We start from the raw sequence: 18709 nt of genomic DNA, 5'->3' as shown, positions 1-18709 counted from the left end.
CCTCCTCTGTGCTGGGAGCAGTGGAATGACAGCCCAGAAGCGCCTACCTCTGGGCTGGGAGCAGTGGAATGGTGGCCCAGAAGTGCCTTCCTCTATGCTGGGAGTAGTGGAACAGCGGGCTGGAAGCCAAGAATGATAATTTTCAAATAGGGATTGTAGATAATATATAACATGGGCTGTGATTTGTGTTAAAGTAAGTTATATACTTGTACAAATTCTTGTTACAACTATAAGGAATAAAATAATCTTGGAATAGAAAAAAATAACACATGATATGAACAGGAAGATTATAATGACTAGTTTTTTTCTTAATGTCTAAATATCCATAATATGGTTATATTTTTAACTAATTTACACATAATTGACATCTAATCATTATGTAATAAATACATACTATGACAGTTGTGACTAAGGTGCCATAACAGTATCACACTTTCCAGCCTCTAAACAGATTATAGAATGACTAACAAACCTCAATATATATTTAAAAGATTTTTAAAAATTTGAAACATTGGAAAATAAAATAAACTTGGAGGCTTAAAATGGAACCACCCTTTGAAAAAGTGTAATGGTTACCACTGATTAATTGTTGGCATTATCAGAATTTTATAAGTAACAAATGTACAGCTAATGGTGAATGACAGAGTCACCACGAAGAACTGACTATAATGAGACTAAAGCAATAAAAGAAAAACAAGGTATTTTGGATGTGGTTAAAAATTAGACAGGAGTACTTGTTTTGGCAGCACATATACTAAAACTGGAACGATACAGAGAAGATTAGCATGGCCCCTGCTCAAGGATGACACTCAAATTTGTGAAGCATTTCAAATTTTTTGCAAAATTATCCTTCAAAATCATTGGGGAGAGCTGAGGATATAGCTCAGTGGTTTCACCACCTGCTGCTCAATCACAAGGACCCGAGTTTGATCCCCAATACCAAAAAAAGAAAAATCGATGGGGAAATTAGATACATCCATGGCAAAGAACACCTGAGAAATTTCATGAACACCAAAACAGCACTCCAAACAATTCTAAGCAATATCCTAGAAAAAGACAATGAAGGTCACAACTCCATGAGGCCCAACAGAGCGAAGCCACCACACAAGGTAAGACACTAAAGGGAAAGGGGGAAAAAAATGAGAAAAGAGCCAACAAAAGCAAAACATCATGACAAGGATGAGCTAATATCTATCAATTATAATTCTCAATGCTAATGGCCTCAGTTCACCAATCAAAAGAAATAGACTGACAGACTGGATTAAGAAGCAAAATCCAACAATATGCTGTATACAAGAAACACACCTAACTCAAAAAGAAATTCATAGACTGAAAGTAAAAGGATGGAAAACAGTTCTCCATGTGACAGGAACTCAGAAAAAAACAGGGGTAGCAGTCTTATTTGCAGACAAGGTAGATGTCAAACCAAAACTAATTAAAAGAGACAAAGATGGTTACTGCATCCTTGTGAAAGGAACAATCCAAGGGGAAGAGATGACAATCATAAATATATATGTACCAAATATGAATGCCCCCAACTATACAAAACAAATATTAATGGACATGAAAAATCAAATAAGCATTAATACAATTGTAGTGGGGACTTCAATACCCCACTGTCACAAATAGACAGATCATCTAGAGAAGAAATTAACGACGAAATTTTAGAACTGAACCAAGCTATTGAACAAATGGACTTAATAGATGTTTACAGAGTGTTCCAGCCCACAAAATCAGAATACACATTCTTTTCACCTGCAGATGGGTCATTCTCAAAAATAGACCCCATGCTAGCTTATAGGACATGTCTAAGTAAATGTAAAAGAATTGAAGTTACCTTCTGTATATTATCAGACCATAGTGCAATAAAATTGGAGGTCAATAACATAAGAAACCGGGCCGGGGATTTAGCTCAGTGGTTTCGCCACCTGCTGCACAAGCGCAAGGACCCGAGTTCAATCTCCGGTACCAAAACAAAAACATAAGAAACTGCAAAACTCCCACAAACACATGGAAATTGAATACCAACCTCCTGAACAACCAATGGGTCACAGAGGAAGTTAAAAAAGAAATCAGACAGTTTCTACAAGTAAATGATTATGCCAGTACAGCATACAGGAATCTATGGGACACAATGAAAGCAGTTCTACACGGGAAATTCATAGCAGTGAATGCCCATATTAGGAAAACAGAGAGAACTCAGATAAATAACCTAATGCAGAACCTTAAGCTCCTAGAAAAAGAAGAGCATAACAAACCCAAAGCTCATACAAGAAAGGAAATTATAAAGATCAGAGCAGAAATCAATGCAATGGAGACTAAGAGAACAATACAAAAAAAAAATCAATGAATCAAAGAGTTGATTTTTCAAAGAATAAATAAAATTGATAAACCTTTAGCCAACCTTATCAAAAAAAAGGAAAGAAAAGGCTCAAATCCATGTAATTAAGAAGGAAAAAGGTGAAGTCACAACAGACCCACCAAAAATCCAGAGGATCATCAACTACTTTGAGAAACTGTACTCTAATAAAATGGAAAACACAGAAGTGGTCAGATTCCTAGATACATATGAATTGCCAAAGTTAAATGAAGAAGATATAGAAATTCTAAACACCCCAATTACAATGAGTAAAATTGAAAATGTAATAAAAAATTTACCAACAAAGAAAAGCTCAGGTCCTGATGGTTTCACTGCTGAATTCTACAAGACATTTAAAGAAGAACTATCGTCATTACTCTTTAAACTCATCAAGGAAATTGAAAGGGAAGCAAGGCTTCCAAATTCATTCCTGGAAACAAGTGTCACTTAGATTCCAAAACCAGGGAAAGAGCCAATCCAAAAAGAGAACTACAGACCAATCTCCCTAATGAACATAGATGCAAAAATCCTCAACAAGATACTGGCAAACGGAATACAGAGTGTCATCAAGAAGATCATACACCCTTACCAAGTTGGATTTATCCCAGAGATTCAAGGATGTTTCAACATTCATAAATCAATAAATGTAATACACTATATTAACAGAGTCAAGGAAAAAAAACATATAATCATCTCAATAAATGCAGAAAAGGCATTTGACAAAATCCAACACCCATTGATGATATAAAAAAAAAAGCTACAGAAAATTGGAATAGAAGGTCTTTATCTCAACCTGATTAAGGTTATTTATGAAAAACCAACAGCCAATATCATACTAAGTGTTCAAAAACTGAAAACTTTCACTCCAAAATTAGGAACAAAACAAGGATGCCCACTATCATCACTCCTGTTCAATACAGTTCTGCAAACATTAGCCACAGCAATTAGAAAAGAGAAAGAAGTAAAAGGAATAAAGATAGGAAAGGAAGAAGTTAAACTGTCATTATTTTCCGACGCTATGATACTCTACATAGAAGACCCAGAAAACTCGGCCAAAATACTTCTAGGCCTAATTAACAGATTCAGTAGAGTAGCTAGATATAAGGTCAACACTCAAAAAAAAAAAAAAATAGCCTTCTTATACACAAATAGCAGAATTGGGAAACAATTCCTTTTACAATACCATCCCAAAAAATGAAATATCTAGGAATCAATCTAACAAGATGCAAAAGACCTCTACACTGAAAACTACAGCACTCTGAAAAAGGAGATTGAGGAGAATATAAGAAAATGGAAAGATATCCCCTGTTCCTGGGTAGGAAGAACCAATATAATGAAAATGCCCATACTTCCAAAACTACTCTACAGATTTAATGCAATCCCAATTGAAATTCCAGCAATATACTTCACAGAACTAGAGGAAACAATCCAAAAATTCATTTGGAACCAGAAGAGACCTAGAATAGCAAAAGCAATTCTAGGCAGCAGAGACAAGGCTGGGGGTATCACAATCCCAAACTTGAAACTATTCTACAAAGCTATTGTGATAAAAACAGCATGGTACTGGCAAAGGAACAGACCTGAGGATCAGTGGAATACATTAGAAGATGCAGGAACAACTTCAGACATACTCAGCCACCTCATCTTTGACAAAGGAACCAACCCTCCTCAGGCAGGAAATATAGCCTATTTAATAAATGGTGTTGGAAAAACTGAATTTCAACCTGCCAAAGATTAAAATTAGACCCATACTTATAACCATGCACTAAACTAAAATCAAAGTGGATTAAAGATCTAAATATTAAGACAGAAACACTAAACTTGCTGGAAGATAAGTTAGGTAGAACTCTTGAAGACATTGGCATAGGAAAAGGCTTTATGAACAAAACCCCAGTAGCGCTAAGTGGGGAGCTCTGGAGGCGGCGACCCAGGCAACTGGGGAGCCATGGAAGTCCTAATCCCTTAAACCTTTTTTTGTGATGGAGGCATCTTTGGGGATTCAGATGGATGACCCAATGGCTTTTACTCCACTGTGTGACCAGTTTCAAACTGATGATTCTTTTAAAAAATATGAGCAGAATTTTAAACTTCCAGGTGTTAAAAAAGACATCGAGAAACTTTATGAAGCTGTACCACAGCTTGGTAGTGTGTTTACAATTAAGGACAAAATTGGAGAAGGGGGCAAGACAACATCATGGAAGTTAAATACTGCTTTAGGAAAAATTGTAATGTTGTTATTGCTATGCCATATCTGGAGCATGAGTCTTTTTTGGACATTTTGAATTCTCTTTCCTTTCAAGAAGTATGAGAATATATGTTTAATCTTTTCAAAGCTTTGAAATCCATTCATCAATTTGATATTGTTCACCATGATGTTAAGCCCAGTAATTTTTTATGTAATAGACACCTAAAAAAGTATGTCTTGGTAGATTTTGCTTTGGCCCAAGGAACCCATGATACAAAAATAGAGCTTCTCAAATCGGTCCAGTCTGAAGCTGAGCAAGAAAGTTGTTCACAGAACAAGTCTGACATACTCATTGGAAACAAGATCTCATTGAGTGGCTCAGCACCTAAGGAGTTTGATCAGCAGTCCACCACAAAAACTTCTATCAAAAGACCCTATACAAATGCACAAATTCAGATTAAACAAGGAAAAGGTGGAAAGGAGGGATCTGTAGGCCTTTCTGACCAGCGCTCTGTTTTTGGAGAAAGAAATTTCAATATATACAGCTCCATTCCACATGAGAGCCCTGCAGTGAAACTTATAAAGACGTCAAAGACTATGGATGTAGCATCAAAAAAATTAGCAACAAAAAAGAAGCTATTTCTACAAAAACTATGAATAGTGGTGTGGCAAAGAAAACTGCCAGTTCTTGCCCAGCCAGCCTGACCTATGACTGCTATGAAACAAAGTTTGCGGTATTTACCTTTCAAGGCATCAGCGAGTTGCCCCTAGGGCAGGTACACCAGGCAGGATTCAGAGCACCAGAGGTCTTGACAAAATGTCCAAATCAAACTACAGCAATTGGCATGTGGTCTGCAGGTGTTATATTCCTTTCTCTGCTTAGTTGACGGTATCCATTTTATAAAGCAAATGATGATTTAACTGCTTTGGCTCAAATTATGACAATTCAGGGATCCAGGGAAACTATCCAGGCTGCTAAAACTTTTGGCAAATCAGTATTATGTAGCAAAGAAGTCCCAGCACAAAACCTGAGGAAACTCTGCGAGAGACTCAGGAGTCTAGATTCTAACAGTCTCAAATTAGCAAGTGATACCCACGGAGGTCCTTCTCATGATACACCTTTTTCAGAGAAGACTGACCATAAAGCTTCTTACATCATACAAAGATCTCAAGCACAGCCCTCAGATTCATTATATAAAGGGGATAGTAATGGGTGTGGGAGTCATTTTGATGATAAGACCAATTTAGAAGGCTGGGATGAGGTACCTGATGAAGCTTATGATCTGCTTGATAAACTTCTAGACCTAAATCCAGCTTCAATAATAACAGCAGAAGAAACCTTGTTGCATCCATTTTTTAAAGATATGAGCTTATGGGCTGGGGATTTAGCTCAGTGGTTCTGGCACCTGCCTCGCAAGCGCAAGGTCCTGAGTTCAATCCCCGGTACCAAAAAAAAACCACACATACACATAAAGATATGAGCTTATGATGATGGTTCTTCATTTAATGTTATTGTTGTGTATTGTGAGGTGGAATGAAAGAGTCTTTTATAATAGCCATAAGTTATTTAAAGACCAGGGAGGGATGAATAATTTATTGTAAAATTTTAGTATTTGGGGGGGTGGCAGATTATGAAATATAAGTTAAAATTACTTGAAATGCCTCAAAGAGTTATTTGGAGTAACTACGTGATCTTGGAGTTGAACTCAACAAACTAGAATCAGATCTTTAGTTTCCTCTCACCACATGCAAAAGAGGGAACAGTTTTACCCTCTGACACGAGTTCAGGGTATAAAATTAATGGATGTGATAGGGGTTAAATGAGTCAGAAAGGTTAGTTTCCTGTTGCCTTAAGCTTATGAGCTGTATATCCTTTTGGAAAATTCAACCTGATGCTGGTGCTCTCAACAGTTATTTTAGGTAAAGAAATACTATCCTCTTCTGGAGATATACATTATAACTTTTATGAACATTAAGTGAGGAAATGTTCTTTATGAGCAAAATATCTCTTAAAATTGTATTTCATTGTTCATTTAAAAATATCTCATGAAACTTTTTTTTGCATTAATCATCAGGTTTTTGGGTTTTTCTTCTGCCTCTGCCCCTGCCTAACACATTCTCCTTGGAAATGATATGGTACCACAAATTTCTGGGTGCTTTACTAAGTGTAACATGTTTACAGTTGGGGATTAAAAATAATAACACGCACACTGGTTGATAAGGGGAAGCTTTCATGACTAAGGTGAATTTTAAAACTTAATATTTTATTAAGTTTCTCCACAGCATCTTATGTATAATTAGATAACTGCTCAAGGGAACAGTGGACATAGAATTGAGAATTTTACTGGAGATATTGTTCTTTACCTAGAACCATCCAGATTTCAACATCCTGTTTTGACTATGTTGATCATATTCAGAAGAATGATTACTGGAGTCTTAGGTGGATTGGAAAGACATAAATGAAGGATGCAAAGAAGAAAAGGACCTACTATAGAGGTTTATAGTTTATCCACATTCCAAAATAATCAGTGACAGTATATCACACTTCTTGTGGAAAATAAATCTGGGAGAAGTTTCCCATTTAGGAGTTATAGGTTATAAAAATAATTTAGGGACAAACATTCACAGTGTTATTTTGAGCATTGGTATGTCAGTGTGCTTATCTAATGTTTAGTAAATGTAGTACTATGTGTGTGTGTGTGTGCGCACACGTGCGTATGTGCCATTGCCATTGATCTGATGTCTTATGCTGTAATTAAAAAAAACTTGAATGTTCTTAAATTTGCATATTTAATAAAATTATTCCTTTAAAAAAAAAACTCAGTAGCATGGGAACTAACACAAAGAATCAACAACTGGGATCTCATCTTTTTAAAAAAGCTTCTACACTGCAAGAGAAACCACCAACAGAGCTAACAGACAACCTACAATGTGGGGAAAAAATTTTAGTAGCTGTGCCTCAGACAAAGGTCTACTATCTAGAATATATAAAGAATTGAAAAAAATCAGACCCCTCAAATTCAAAGACCCAATTCAAAAATAGGCATCCGAAATGAACAGACATTTCTCAGACAAAGAAGTAAAAGCAGCAAACAAATATATGAAAAAATGTTTAACATCACTGGTCATTCGAGAGATCCGGATGAAAACAACCCTGAGATTCCACCTCACCCCAGAAAGAATGGCTGCTATCAAGAAATCAACCAATAACAAATGCTGGCAGTGGTGTGGGGAGAAAGGAACCCTTCTCCACTGTTGGTGGTAGTGCAGACTGGTGCAACCACTATGGAAATCAGTATGGAGATACCTCAAAGAGCTAGGGCTAGAGGTCCCATTTGACACAGGTGTTCCCCTGCTGGGTATCTTCCCAAAAGAATTAAAAGAATCATACCACAGTAATATATGTGAACCCATTTTTATAGTGGCACAGTTTGGAATAGCTAAATCTTGGAAACAGCCCAAGTGCCCATCAACTGGAAACTGGATAAGGAAGATGTGGGTTTTTTTTAATAAAATGGAGTACTACTCAGTCATAAAGAATGAGAAACTAGAGATATTTATAGCTAAATGGATGCTAGTGCGAGAAACTGAAAGTGCAAATAAGGATGAAAATGATTAAAATGAATAATTGATAATTTGAAATACGAAAAGGTCCAAAGGTGTAGGGGTGGTAGGAGGGGAAGGGGAAAGGAAAGAAGGGAAAGGAAAAATTATGAGAAAAGACAAAACATGGAAATGAAATCTATGTAAATAGGAAAGGGTGGAGGGGGTGAAGTGCACACAGGTAATGGGGAAAAAAATAAGATCCAAGATACATCATGTACAGGTACAGGCACCCAATGATAAATGTAAACATATTGTATGCCTAAAATGTACCAATAAAAGAATTTTTTAAAAAATTAGACAGGAATTTTTATGGAAATTCAGTGTTCCTTACTAGGAAGAAAAGCCACAAGGCCAGAGAGCCTCAATTCCTGAAACTCTCGTTCTTGTAAACATTTCAAGAAGCCATTGTCAGAGAAATGAACTCCATCCTGCTTTTGATTTAGAACAAGTTCTTATCACAGAGCTGTCACTTCCAGGCATTCCAACCTCAGGCACATGATGAGCTGTGGCCTGACAAAAGCTATAATCAGAAGTAAAGCAACTGGTGATAAAGTATGAGGTGACATAAGTTTTGATATAAATCAATAGAGAAATTCCATCTCTATCCAGTTAAATCATTTATAACTTTATTGTCTTACAGGAAATACAACCTGTGTCAAAAGAAAGACAAACTCAGAATATCCTGCTATAATTTCTATGTTCTTAACAGTTCTTGGGCAAACTCCTTTGATCTTAGTATTTGAAAGACCATGACTAATTCAAAGTGCCTCACTTTAACCCTACTTTGGATACAAGGGTAGAATCTTAACTGTGTTAAGTTCCCAGATAGCTCCTGCTCCACAAATTGCCCTTAACTGGCAGAATCTATTTAACCCTCCTCACATCCAGGCACAGCCCAAGATAATGGCTGAATATTTGAAGAGTACAAAAGGACCCCACCTTACCCTTTCTGGGGTTTATACTCACTCACCAAGCTGATACACAAATTCCTCACCTCTGTGGATCAAACCAAGGCCAGACCTCCTCTGATACCACAACCGTCCTGTGCTGAGCTCTACTTTTCCCTCCTCCCTTTCTTCTCTTTCCTGCTTCATTCCCTCCATTAAAGGTTTTTCCTAAAGAGCACTTCCTGAGTAAATTACAGGTAGCAGAATTCCTGTTAAGTTCTGCTTCTATGAGGAATCAATCTAAAACAGGGCAAGAATGAAAATAAACATAATCTAAAATGAAATTAAATGTTAAGACAGGTAACACAAAACTGATACTCTATCAACACTATGCTTGACCTTCTTTAGATTTTTTTCCTAATGAGAACTTGTTTCCCTGCTATCTTTAAAAGACTGTAGCAGTTCAACAAATGGATGCTGACTTCCTGAGTTATAGGACAATTCTTACATCTATGAATAAGCACAGCCTCAGTGTTTGGGCTAGATCCATCTCCTAACATACATTCAGACTTCATATTAGCTCCAATAACTCTGAAATTAGTACTAGAATATAAAATATCCTCTCTTTCCCTCACATGTCTCTATTCTTCACAAAATAGAAACATAGAATGTTTTTTAATGGCTGTTAGCCATGCTACATTACACAGCTCTCTGTGGCTCCTAAGTCAATTAATATGTGTGGGAGAACTTGTTTCAATTTGCTTCAATTCCTGCTGAGTGTTTTAATCTCCATTCCAATCACTGGGGATAAAAGTTTTGAAACCACCTGCTTTCTGCAAGGACCCAGGGATAAAATAGTGAACAGACAAGAAAATCTTCAATTTTTTAAATGCTGCTTACATTTTAATTGGGATTTCTCCCCCCCAAAAAAATCAGAAAATAAAATAAACTAGGTTATAGCTGGACAATGTAATATTATTTGCAGTAGAAAGAAATGAGCTATTATCCATGAAGACTTAGAAGAAACCTAAGTGCATAATACTGCATGAAAGAAGCCAGTTTTTTAAAGGCTACATATTCTAAAGTTCAAATATGTGACATTCTGAAAAGGCAAAAGTATGGAGACAGTAAAAAGGTTAAGTGTTTGCCAAGGGTTAGTCAGAAAGAAGGAGAAACAGGCAGAGCCCAGGAGAATTTTAGGGAAATGAAAGTAATCTGCATGATACTATAGCAGTTGATTCATGCCATATATTAGTCCAAATTTATAGAAAGTACACCAAGCATGAACTCAAATGTAAATGATGTAAATGATGGCCTTTGGGTCATAATGGCATATCCGTGTAGGCTCATAGATTGTAACAGATGTACTACTCTTGTTGGAGAAGTTGATAATGAGGGAAGCTATGCATCGAGTGGAGGATACGTAGGAAATCTCTGAACCTTCTGCTCAGTTTAGCTGAAAGCCTAAAACTACTCCTAGAAAGAAAAATTTTTAAACAAAAATATATAAAATTATAAATTACATTAATGAAGCAATTTTTTAAAATTATATAGTATTCATCTTTAATATGCATCACATTCTAGGCTAAAAAGCTTAGTGAGCATTTAGCAAAATATAGATTGATCAAGTACTTTAATATGGTTATTTCAATTCCACCTCAAAGAGTCAAGAGCATATCCATATAAAGAAAGTACTGGTTTCTCCAACAAGATAAGCTGAATCAATTCACCACTTATTAGTGGCATTATTTTGTTTTTGGTTTGGGTTTTGGTTTTTTTGGTACCAGGGATTGAACTCGGGTCCTTGCACTTGCACAGAAGGCATTGAAACTTCTGAGCTAAATCCCCAGCCTACTGGCATTATTTTTAAAGCAAATATTTGAAAAAATTTCTTCACAAATTATAGACAAACTATAACAATTTAATCAACACTTTTAATAACATGATTATTCTGCATCCATTTCATAATAAAATTAGATATCAATTACTGAAAAGTGTAGACTATGATGTAATTCCTCAAGAGTGGAAAAAACAATTGCTAGGTTACCCCAAATTTGCATTGCCCCATTCTGTGCATACTGTTATTCCCTTGTGAACACTGCAGCATCCAACTCAGCCTGTATTTCACCAACTGTACCACGACTATGCTTCCAGTAGACCACTGGAGTAATGGACACATTTACTTTGGGAGCTGATAACCAAATTGGAGCAAGGGATCACACACAGCTCCAGCCACAGCCGCTATGAACACTGCCAGATGATGAAATACATGGTGAAGGTTCCAGGAGTCCCAGATGATACTAATCAAAGGTCTATAGAGCTCATGAAAAATAAAAACATATACCCATTTTGTGAAAACTAGTATTAATATTTCTTGACTCACAAGTATTTCTTCACGTAATCTTCTAAAATCATATCCCCAATGATAATACAGTCTCAACTAGAAGACATATTAGAAATCATTTTGTAAATTTATTATAACTTTTCAATATCCTTACTATTTCCATAAAGGGGGATGTTCCATCCTCTAAAAAGTATATCAGGTATAGTCTGTGTATGTTTCATATATACTTGACAGATGAATGAGTTATATAATTTCTATATTATGTTTGTATGCTGATTTGAACTACCATTATTACTCAAATGTGTACTTTAAAATAACTATATCAGGACTCTACTAATATCTACTCAAAACTAAAAACCAAGCTCTCGAGTTTTTTTAATCACCTAGTTAGAATTGTATATTTGTTCTTAACAAAATTAACAGCTCACATTTTTAATGATTAAATAACAGGTATTTTGGCAAATTGTTTTTTAACATTTAACAACATTTTTTCCTCAAAAAAAAAAAACTATGGATAATTCTTTCTGTAGTTTTTACTTTCTCTACTGTAGTAGTAGTTCAAGTACTATGCCAAACTCAATTTCACGAGTATCATACTAGTAAAGTTTACCAGTAAGACGTCACTGAACATTACAGTGTAATTTAATGACTGAGTGGCTAGGAGAATTTAATCTCCTTTCTTTAGAATGTCACAAGAATAGCTGCTACTACCAGTGTAAAGGTGCAGTACATGATGGGAAATATAGCTTGAGCAGCTAACTCTTCAAGTTTGAAAGGAACTATAAAATTTAAATGTATTACACACACATAAAGCTACCATTTCCTTTCCTGGAAATGTCTTGTTCTGACTTTTGATCAATGTCCTGTTTTGACTTTCCTTCTCAAAAATGGAAAGTTAAAAAAAAATCCAAAGAGCTATCTTTATTAAGCATTCACATTATCCCCTACAAGAGGAGTACACAGCTAAATACACATCATTTTTAAACATAAATATAAACTGAATCAAAAAGGATTAAAAGATTGAGAGTAACATTCAGACATTTAATGTTATCCATAGATCTATGTAGATAACAATAAACCTAATTTTAAAAATTCTTTTATGATATGGTGGTCTCAAAAGGAAAGAACCAATGAGAAATGAGTCAATGCAACTTACCGCTGGATAACATACGGATATTATTGATTACTCCAGCCACTAAAACATGCAGAGCCTTTTTATGAGCACCCATGAGAAAAATTTCTCCACAATTTCTGTACTAAAAATGGTTCTTATTTTTGGCTCACTAATGACTCTTTCCCCTGTTTGTGTCTCTATTTGCTCTAACTTCTGGAGAATCCAAGCCAAAGTTCACACCCCTTTATTTTCTTATTTTCTGAACCTCATGTATGTCTAAAAACTCCAATATCTAATCCTCTTTAAATAAATAGTACATTGGGAGTCTTAGGTTTTTGTTTAATTTTGTTGTTGTTTTGTTTTGATTTTTGCTTGTTTGTTTTTCTTTTCATCATACTTGGGATTGAATCCAGGATCATTGCACCAAGCTACATCTCTAGACCTTTTTTCTTTTTCATGAGACAGAGTCTCACTAATTTGCTAAGTTGCTCAGGCAGAACTTGAATTTGTGATCTTCCCTTCACAGTCTCCCAGAGTGCTGGGATTACAGCCATGCACCACTATGTCCAGCTATATTATTTTAAAGGACATTTACAAAATCCTTCAAAAGATAGAGGTTTTTCCCTGTACCTACTCCCAGTGGAATGTCTCACGGCTTACTATGCACAAATTATTAGGTAATACAAAAGAAAATATTTCCCAAGACCATTTTATAGAAAATGAGAAGCTAGTTCTATATAACCTCTTACTTCAATTTTTGATCAACGGTTGAATATTCCCCTTTTTTGACACTGCACTTGTTTCAATTTCCTCCTGACTAGAAGTTCACATTCCCAGTCCTCCCTTCTTCTTTCTAACTCACAATTTTGCAGTGCTCAGCCCTTGGCACTCTTTTCCTTATCTGATCTCACTTTCTTGGATTCATATCTATCTTACAGCCATCTAAATGCTGACAAGTCCCAGAGTGTTGCCACTTTACACTACTCTTCAAATTTTGAACTATATACTTAACTGGTTGTTCAAAATCACCACCTGAATACCAACCTTCCAGAGTTAACATTTCTGAAACCAAACTTGTGATTTTCCTCCCAAACATACTCCACTGGTAGCCTTCCCTAAGTCAATGCTACATCCATTTTTCCAACTGTTCAAGCCAAAGTTCTAGAATTAGCTTTGATACCTCTTTCTTTCCCACTCTAATTTATCTAAGATATTCCGATGGCTCTATTTTTTTGAACTGAGAATCGAACTCAGGACCTTGTGGCTCTAGTTTTTAAATATTTCCAGAATCCAATAAATTCTTACCATTTATCACTCCTATGTAAGCCACCAACCTCATTCACTTAAAATTTACTATTCTAGGTCTTCCTGCTCCTACACCAGCCTCCTTCTACATAGTGAATTCTGTACATGAAGGCCAGAGTATGCCTTTTAAAACATAAGTTAAATCATGTCACTTGTCAGCTCAAAACCATAAAGTGATTCTTCATTCACTTAAAAGAAATCTGAAGTCTTTACAAGACTTTGTAAGTAGTAGCCCCTACCTTGCATTTCTGAATTTATCTCCACCATGGCCTCCCTGACACTGCTCAGCCACACCAGCTCCTTGCGGTGAGCACCACCGGGCCTCATTGCCATAAGGCCTGTTTTCTAAGCTGTTCTCCCTGACTAGGAAGTTCCTCCCCCAAATATCTTTTGGTAACTCTCATTCTCTTCAAGTCTTCTCATGAATTTCATCTTTTCAAGTCTCTTTTTTTCTTCTACTTCCTTCATTCCTTCTTTTATTTATTCACTTATTCATTTATAGTATATCATTCTGCCAAATAAGAACAAGATGACATAGATCACTTGGGGGCTTTCTGAATACTCTTCTATTATAATGTATAATTTTAAAAACTAAAATATATGTTGAGTCTCTAAAATGAGAAAGGGGAAGATGTCCCATGACCCCACATGAATGCTCAAGTACTTCACTTTCTTTGTGAAAGAAAAGTAAACATTTATTTTTGATTATTCATTAATCTATGAATAAGTATGGTTAAAACCATCAGATATTCCTCCATTAAAACACAAATTGTGGACTCAAATCAAAAGTATTTCATTTTCTGCTAACAAAGAGGAACACTGGCATGTAAAGCAGTGAATAATACTTATGCATAAATCCATTCAAGTGCATACTGTTAGGAATAGCACATTTCTTTCAGTATTTCTCTCATCTATTCTTTCTGTTCTATTTTATTATCATTGTTTCCTGCAGCACAGATACCCATCAGTTGATACCAGTTTTGCTGGAAATCTTTCCTGCTCTCCCTGGGTACTCTGAAGTTTCCTCCTTTTAAATTCATTTTCAGACGATCTTCTTGAGCATTACATTTAGCGGTAAATACTTATGATTAAGACACTTTTTCTCTGGGTTTGAAAGTCTTCTAGCACTCAGACCTAGAATATGTGTTCAAACTTACTTCCTACTAGCCCAGTATTATTCACATGACAAATCAACTACACTCGGGGAAGTTCCTTTATTATAATGTCTGTATTTACACCACAAGGATAATGACAATTCCCATATGACCCACTGCTATGGAATCCTCTGCATCTGCTCATGAGTCCCTTCACTCACCCAGATTTGACCTTCAGAACTTAATTCTGCTCCATCAAATATCCTCTCACCCTCCCGATTCCATTCTGATATGTAAATAGGTCTCATTGTGAGTTTTAGTTTTATTTCTTTTACTTATTCTTGATTTGTGGTGTTTTGTTGTCTATTTTTGCTTTTATAAGGCATATGTCCCTGAAAGCCTAAGAGCCACTATCTTTAATTCTTGAGAACTTGCCTCTCATGATAAAAGTGCTAGGAGACAGTTACCAAAAGCATTAAAATGTATATCTTATACCCCAGTAGAAATCTACATATGTTAGGATTTGTTACTACAATCACTAATTTTACCAGCTAGTTTTTATTTGTCCACACATGTTCATGTTGACAGTGAATTTGCCAATCTCAGCTTCTCCATTAATGGAACACATTCTCATCAGTATCACAGTACGATACAGTGTGTCATCTGCCTGACTGTTAAGAAATTATTTCTACTTTCAATAAGCTTTTGTCTAGAAATAATACACTATAAGTACTCATTAAAATTTTATCAAATAATTTCTTTTACGTACTTGTGTATAAATGAAAAAATAGAAAATGCCATGTGGCACAGGAATGCTAAAGAGAATGACTTTTTATGAAAAAATATTTCAATTTTACTGAAAAGAGTAATCAGAAGATTCACATCACAATTCAAGGCATATTAATATTTTTAACTTTCAAATATTTTTGTAGAACATAAAAATGCTAACATATGTAATCCTCAAAATAACCTCATACCCAGTAAATGTTCCCATTTTGTGGATGAGAAAGCCGAGGCACAACTTTCTCAAAGTCTCATGACTAGTAAGTGGCTGAGTTAGGATTCAAATCTAGCCAGACTTGTTCCACAGGCTGTGCTTTCAGCAACTATGAAATATTGCCACTCTGTAGAAAGGCTTATTTTTTAAAATAAAAAAATACAGTGCCACCCAGTGTAATAAAGCCTCTTCACAAAATGTAAAAAATATATATTTATATTAATATATATATTTAATTACTCAAATAAGAAACTTTATTGTTTCCTACAAGCGAAAATTTGTTTTGAGAGTTTATTTAGCAGCCTGGCTCTGATGAGTAAAAATTCTCTTAATTTCCCTCAATGTGAGACAATTAATGCATCAAAGATAAATCAGTGTCAGCTGGCATGATTAAGATAATGCTACCAGGCATCCCTCTGAGGCTTGTCTGTGCTTGTATCATCCTATTATTATGTATACTGAGCATCTGCAAAACAGTATTACCCAAGCAGACACATCTCACCTGATGGCACCAAATAGAGATATCCTGAGAGAAGTGAGTACTTTTTACCAGGGGAAACACAATATGTTTGTCAAGGATGTAGCAGAGAATGATTATTTAAAGCCGCCTCTATCAAACTGGCAAACTCATTGTGTTTGCTCCTTACTCGTGCCTCTAGACTTTCACAGGATATGTAAAATAGTCAGAAATGACCATTTGCTGTTTCCATCCACATTTTTGATTGGTGTGGTAGCAAATGCTGTTTGTTGTACCAGGGAGTCACCTCCTCCCACCCCAATCTTCCTTGTTAACAGAACTATAATTCTGTTGAGGTGGCAATATTCTCAGGGAAAGGACCCACCTCTGGAGCATTAATTAGGTTTTGTCTCAGCCTATGACAATTCCACTCTCCACTTCCCTGGACTGTTGTCAGAGAGTGGTTTGGTAGCAGGCATTGTATCCAATTCTGAGCACTGAGGAACACTGAAGAGGAGAAGTCTGCTGGGACCTTCTGGGACAGAACTTCTTCCCAGGAGAAAGAAAGACATGGAGGTCTGATACTACTGAGCATTAAATCAGTTCTGGAACAGCTTGTTTCTGAACTTCTTATCATGTGAAATTATAAGCCTCTATTACCGAAGCTATAGTAATATGATACCCTATTACTTGCAATCAAAAGTATCCTAATTTAGGGCCAGGGATTTAGCTCAGTGGTGCCGCTGCCTGCCTCACAAGTGCAAGGTTCTGAGTTCCATCCCCGGTACCAAAAAAAAAAAAAAAGTATCCTAATTTATAAACTTGACTTGCTGCCCGATTCCGAGGCCATTGTCATCAATGTGTGCATGCTACTGTGTCCTCTCATCTACGTTATCAAAATTTCTCCTCATAGAGACCTCATTCTCTTTGCATTCTTTTACATGTAAATTGAATACATTTAAATGAGATCCAATAATTAGAAGAGAAAATAAACATTTGAGGTTTTCATTGTCCTAATTGTAATAATGACAACCATCATTAATTAAGATGGAATAAACTTTCCCTAATGGCAAGAAATCTAGCCAACACACTCAGGTTGCAGAAGCATTCAGAAATAAGGTCATATTTCTGTCAAGTACTTACATGAGTCCCTGTGAGCACACAATTCTCCTTCTCTGAATTCTGAAGCATACTTACCACCTGCAGATACTTTGAAAACTGACAAATAGCTTCTGACAAATAGGCAACTATTCTATAGCAAAATGACACTGGGAAACATATACGGTGCCAAATGGCATTTTATATTGAAGAAAATACACTAAATTTTCACATTGTAGGTCAAATTTATATACTTTAAGACATCACATTTGAGGAAATGCTTTATTCTTTCCTCTTTTATAATATCCTTGTAACAACTGCAGTCAGAAATCCAAGGGGAAACTAAACGATATGCAATGACAGTCTCAAATTAGAAAATTGTTCCCTGGCTAGAACGCTTACAAGTTTGCTAAAATTGGGCACTTCAATTTCAAGAGACAACAATGGTCAGAGATGTGCAGTACACTTTAAAGAGTCTGCATATTGGCAACAAAACATCAGGGAGAATAAGCAATGTCATTCAGGTAATGAAATAAATATTTTTACAGTGTCTATCAGTACAGAGGCTACTGTGTATTAGAGCAGATAACAGTTTAGATTCCAAATAAATGAAACTATTGTCTAAAATCCATAAAGCATTATTTGGAAAAAAATCTAATAAAAGATTGGGTGCTAAAGACCACTTTGGGGTCTGTTATGGTTTAGGTCTAGAATGTCCCCAAGAGCTTCATGTGTTCTGAGGAGGGGATTTGGGAAGCAGACTGGATCCTAGGGGTGTTATATGTATCAGTGGATTCCTAGCTGAATGTACATAGTGAGGCTGGTCAGAGGAAGTGGACCACTGGTGGTAGGACCTGGAAGGGTGTATCTCCTTCCTGAGCTTATCTTTTGTTTTTTGGCTTCTTCACTGCTGTGATATGGGCAGCTCTCCCCAAGACCCTTCTATCATTTCCTTTCTGTCCTGGAGCCAGCCAACCAGAGACTGTAATTATGAGTCAAAGTAAACCTCTCCTCTTTTAAGTTACAGGTGTAGGTCTTGTGTCCAAGTGACAGGAAAGTGACTAAGACATTGTTGAAATACTCATTGTGCTGGATAGTAAGCAGTAAGCAGGCAAGATGCAATAGAACTCAACTGAAGTAAATACTTCACTATCTAAATCCTCCCTCTCTCACTTTGGTATGCAACTTCAAAACTTCGAAATATAACACCCTAACAGAGAAAATATGAACCAAAGCACTAAGATTGAGCCCTTGGGCTTCCAA

At 36.0% G+C, this 18709-nt stretch overlaps 1 non-coding gene and 1 pseudogene across 1 annotated transcript; both read left to right on the top strand.

The window, feature by feature from the left end:
- Nucleotides 1-730: 730 nt before the first annotated feature.
- Nucleotides 731-837, top strand: LOC147826764 (U6 spliceosomal RNA). Its single transcript, XR_015438762.1, has one exon. It is a non-coding gene; the product is annotated as a U6 spliceosomal RNA (small nuclear RNA).
- A 3501-nt stretch (nucleotides 838-4338) lies between these two features.
- LOC101696490 (cell division cycle 7-related protein kinase pseudogene) lies at nucleotides 4339-8649 on the top strand (annotated as a pseudogene).
- The last annotated feature ends 10060 nt before the right edge of the window (nucleotides 8650-18709 follow it).

This window comes from Heterocephalus glaber, unplaced genomic scaffold (assembly GCF_053883595.1).
Source record: "Heterocephalus glaber isolate CG9 unplaced genomic scaffold, H.glaber_assembly_v1.0 deba00001461, whole genome shotgun sequence".
Taxonomy (NCBI): domain Eukaryota; kingdom Metazoa; phylum Chordata; class Mammalia; order Rodentia; family Bathyergidae; genus Heterocephalus; species Heterocephalus glaber.
Note: the sequence above shows the minus strand (reverse complement) of the source record. Positions and strands in the feature narration are given on the sequence as shown.